This window comes from Rhinichthys klamathensis, unplaced genomic scaffold (assembly GCF_029890125.1).
Source record: "Rhinichthys klamathensis goyatoka isolate OS25496 unplaced genomic scaffold, OSU_Roscu_1.1 h1tg000243l_1, whole genome shotgun sequence".
NCBI classification, from domain to species: Eukaryota; Metazoa; Chordata; class Actinopteri; order Cypriniformes; family Leuciscidae; genus Rhinichthys; species Rhinichthys klamathensis.
In genome coordinates, this window is record NW_026606765.1 from 1,002,590 (window position 1) to 1,007,940 (window position 5,351).

Below are 5,351 nucleotides of genomic sequence, written 5' to 3' on the forward strand. Positions count from 1 at the left end.
ACTACAATATATAATTACTATATAAGAGGCATGGAAGTTCAATTAATGGACTCCAGTAATCAGAAGGCTACTACAAACGTCTTGTTTTAAACTATTGCAGGGCTCGAATTTCGGCGCGGGTATTGCGCATAATTCTAATCATTCCCGCAGGTCTCCCATTTATAATGCGGGAAATTCCCGCAATCGTAATCCACACAGATTATAAAATCAAATCATTCTTTTAACAACTATCTGCCAGACGCAATTTCACAAACAGCGTGAGTGTTCAGCGGTGCCGCTTCTTTCTCGTCTCTCATAATGTGTTGTGCAAGGCAAGCATCAAGAGCTGCGGCGATAATACACACTCGCGTTTAGTAGTCGGGACATGATGGATATTCACTCGCACAATCGGGCCAGCAGTGCATCGTGACTGAAGTTTACTATTTGCACGTCTTTTTAAGTCTTACCAGTTTAAACATTCAAGCGATTTTAAACTAATCAGTGCTCGCGCGCTCTCTGAGAGATTATTTTCTATGCGCACATTCATAGAGAATCCGCCTTAAGAACAGCTGGCCAGTAACAAAAGTTATTTTTCGCGGATTATATTGCTTTAACACGCAAAATTGTCAATTTCGGTCGTCGTGAGTATACTCTAAACATAGTCGGTTTTGTCTTTAATAAGCATAAAACGCATGCCAGTATAATGAACACAGGATCCGTGCACTAGCTCTTAAAGTGACGGCAGCCATATGTGTGTCATTCATTTTGCTGTCAATACAACAAAAGATAGCTTTAAGTTAAAGGAATCAGGATTAATAACCTATGTATTTAATTTATTCAGGACTAAAATACTACTCAGTGTTATTTTCCATTTGATTTCTTAATTCAGTTTCTGTATATGAATCACGTGATTAATAATGATGACGAAATTCAGGCCCTGTGTTTAATTTTTCTCATTTGGTTACATTCTGTTATGGGAAATTAATTTTCTATTGATTGTAGGCCTATATTTTGAGTTGTATTCACATCCATTTTCCTGTAAAGATATCGAGATATATATCGAATATCGAGATATAGCAAAATATATCGAGATATATTTTTTGCTCCATATCGCCCAGCCCTAGGCAAAACACCATCTTACCTAAGCTCTTTAATATCTATAGCAGTGCACTCATCCTGCGCTCGAGTAGATATATCTCTCTACTCGCACCTCAGTTGGCCGCCTGTCTTTTCAATTTTCTGCTACAAATGATTGGAACAATCTACAAACATCTCTTAAACTAGAATCTACCATTCCTATCACTACTTTTAAAGCATTACTTTCAAAATTATTAACAGACCGCTGCACATGATGACATTTCTGCCTTCTAAGGCCCTAGCACATTTAACAAAGCTTTAATGCATCTTGCACATATCCAACTGAATAGCAATCTTTGAAACAATTTGCACTTTACCATGTTAGTCATGTTGCTTCACGTTATTTATCCTCCTGCTATTCCGCTTGTATTGCCATTTGACATTTTAAATAACTTATACCTTTTTAATTTTTGTTGATTTCTGCACGTAATGCCCAGCACCTTTTTATTGAATTTTAACATCTTTATATGTGTGACCGTATACTTGAATGTTTGTACACTATGTGTAATTAATTTCATGTCGCCTTGCACCTTCCACCTTATCTTGGCCAGGTCGTTGTTGCAAATGAGAACTTGTTCTCAACCAATTAACCTGGTTAAATAAAGGTGAAATAAAATAATAAAAAATTGACAATCTTTGCGGTTCTTGCTGGAACGTATGGGATCCGTTAAGCACTTTGTATTCAGTTCAGAGGTTCTGGAGTCACTTTTCCATTACCATGAGACCTCAAAGTGCTTTGGGGGAAATTCGAGGATCGAATGCTATAAAAGGGTTATTGTAAGATCTTTTAACATTTAAGTGGTTCCTGGAAGATGTCTTATGTTAAAGCCAGCATCTGGAGGAACGGTTCTGTGAGGCCACGATAAGATTTTTACAATCCTATTATTATTAGGCTACATTTAATCATTTAGTGCTTTCAATGCTGTGACCCTTCCCAGTTTAGTCTGACGCAGAATAAAGGTGATGATACACAGGGCAACTTTTTGAGCAATGTTGCTGGGCAATGTTGCCGCCAAACGGCAACCAGATGAGACACAGGGCCCTCGACCGATCTAAATTATCCAGATAGATATTTATTGCCCATTTTCAATGGGAAAGTGCCCAAGCAACAATTGCTCGGCAAGATTGCCCAGCAACATTGCTCAAAAAGTTGCCCTGTGTATCATCACCTTAAGTTTTTTTTTAAGATATAAAGGTGAAGAGAAGAGAAAGCGTTAGAAATGGATCCAGTGTTTATTTAATGTTGGATTCAGTATACATAGGCTTACATTTATTTAGTATATTTTATTGATTAATTTAAACCTTAAACGACAACAACAATAAATAATAATAATATAAAGGAGGAGAAAAGTTTTATTCCGTCACGAAACTGCTGCTATTCCTCTGCTGTCATCTTCAGTGATCCTCGCGCTGCTCGCGCGCAATTCAGATCAGCTGATCGTCATCGGATTTTAAAGTAACGGCTCCCCCTCACCAAGCTTCGGCTGTTTGTTCGGCTCTCCGTTACATGGTTTGTAAACTCGCCAAAGAAATATATATAGGCTATATATTCAGTGAGTCTACTCACTATATATTCAAACACATGTAACTAAATGTATTATACATTACGTCTTTACAGTGTTACCACTCGTTTATTGCAGTAGCCTATGTGATATGAAGGTTTTAGCCTGCACCACATGTAAGTACTTTACTATGAACTTTTCTGTGTGAAATTGTAGCCTATTCTTTGAGTGTGTAGGCCTACTTGTGTTTTTTAATCAGTTATTCTCTGAAAATCTTCCCTCATGCTCTCAAATCTCATTCATGTTATTTTTACATGTAAAATAATATAACAAGTTTAGTGCCTTTGGATATAAGACATTTGAACTCTGAATTATAACTTCAAGTTTAGTCTTTTTAGACCCCCCCCAAAAAAGAAGCTATTATATGGCTTCAGAAGACTTACAACACAACCCATAACACATGAGTTGTGGAATCATTTGATTATTTTTAGGATATTCTAGGACATTTTTGGAGCTTAACAGAATATTTATCAATTTTTGCATAAATTGTTGCATTGAATTGAACTAGCGCTATACAAGTGTACATAAGAATGGTTTCATGAATGAATTACACAATTTTTTTCTGCTTGTTTTTCATGCAGTGAAAGCGGACTGGGGTTGCATTATGCCCGAGATCTGCTTTTGGGTTCCACAGACAGAGTCAAACAGGTTAGGAATGTCACAAGGCTGAGGACATTTTTTTAATTTCACAACTATCACTTTAATAACATTACTAAAAGTACATGTTGTACTTTGCAGGGATCTCGGTAAGCTGAAATACAAGTTTGAACAAGAATAAAAATCCTCCTGTAGACCTGAAAATCATTGAAGTGCCTGGACCATCCACCAGAAAAGAGGAACGGAAAACGAAGCTGCTGCATCTTTTCACTTTTCTAACTCGTTAAGTACCTCACATGTCACTTGTGAAGATTTTATTATTGATTGCATTTTATGTTGCAGCGAGTAAAGGTGCGGTCACATTTGTGAATTTCGTGAAATTACACAGGCAAAAAGGTCCATTGTCAGCAGTGTAGCGACGTAATGTATGAAGCACAGCTCACACAGGAGTCACTTTTTCAAGCATTTTTGTGTTGGTCAATCCAGCGAATTCCAGTGACCAACTTGGTCCCATAGTGAGATTTTTGACCACGCACGAAATTGCAGATCGTGTGGACTCTTATGGAAATGACTGGAATTCACCAGTGAAAATTCACAGAACAACAGCTAATTTTACTGCACCTTAACTCTGTTAAAATATTTTCTGCTTGTTGTGACATATAAGGAATACTGTGTCTGGGTCGAAGCCTCTACTTCTACTTCCTCTATCTTGTTTCTAGTGAGAATACTCAACAGCCATTTATGAGCACTGTTGATTCATGTCACACATTTAAGCTTTTCAAAAGCCATAGTGTACATTACCGTCTCACGGCATCCCAGACTTCGATATTTTACCAATCAAAATAGCTGAATAACTAACCATCTGATATTTCGGTATAGAGATAAAAGTTAGGATCATAATCTTCAGGAATATTACAGGACAACAAGTGTATATTAGCACCGTTTGTTGTTTGTTTTTGGCACCTGATAGAGCTTTTGGATTTGGAAACAGTGACGTCAGACTTAACAAGCTTAATATGTGTTTCCATCCATTTTGTTGAGATGTTTTTTCTTGTATAGCCTAAATAGTATAATATATAATCAACATGAATAATCATCAATATATATACAATTATTGTATGTACATGGTTGATTATTCATGTTGCTTTTGTATTATACCATTTTTTTGTGTATTCTATTCTATTATTTGTGGTTCTTCCAGGCACCTTTTATTTTTACAGTGTAGTTGTAATCCTTATCTAGCAACTTATGCTTCAAAAGCACAAAATTATTTCAGAATTTATATCTGAGGTTTATCGGGTGACTGTGTAATCTATGTGGTAGAACAAAGACGTGAAAGTAATGTTAACCACAGACCTTGTTTTACTCAACAACTACAACTGAAAACCACTATTGTACGCATTAGAGTGAGTTTCAGAGTGAACTTTTGGTAAACTAGTCTTCCGTGGTCTACAAATTGATGCCATGGTTGAACAGCTCGATAGATTCAATGTGACCACGTTTGTGTCTAGTTTTTTCTCTCTTTTTTTGAGCTGTCTTGCTTGCGAGCCTGTTTTAACTTTTTATTATCAAGTACTGGTACGTGTCATCAGAATTGTTGCCTGTCAGGTCTGTTTTTGTACTGTTTTTTTTTTGGTGCTAATTTTCACATCTAACATGAAGTTAAACGATTTGCATATTTCATTTAGAATCATTTGTGTTTCGGTTTGACTTGCTCTTCATTACAGTTTTGGCTGTGGACACTTTCCTCTCCTGCTGATCATATCAGAAACCGGACTGTGAAACCGTTAAAACAGCCACTTCCTCTTCTGTTTCCACTGACTTATTATCATAGTTAAATCAATTCTAGTCATGTTTGTTTTAAAACGAACAGGAATCAACGAAAAGTTTTGAATCTGTAAATATTCATTACATTGTCATATCTTCTTATATTCTTTTTTTCATTTATGTATATATTTAGATAAAATTTGCTCCATTTAATATTAAACTTCATCTGCCCATTTGCCTAATACACATTTTACTATCCACCAGCAATATTTCTAACACCTTTTGTCCGTTTATTTTAGTCTCATTTAT

General features: G+C 36.1%; 1 long non-coding RNA gene across 1 annotated transcript; it reads left to right on the forward strand.

Moving 5' to 3' along the window:
- Positions 1 to 3,257: 3,257 nt before the first annotated feature.
- LOC130100486 (uncharacterized) lies at positions 3,258 to 3,517 on the forward strand. Its single transcript, XR_008808886.1, has 2 exons — positions 3,258 to 3,326; positions 3,417 to 3,517. It is a non-coding gene; the product is annotated as an uncharacterized LOC130100486 (long non-coding RNA).
- The last annotated feature ends 1,834 nt before the right edge of the window (positions 3,518 to 5,351 follow it).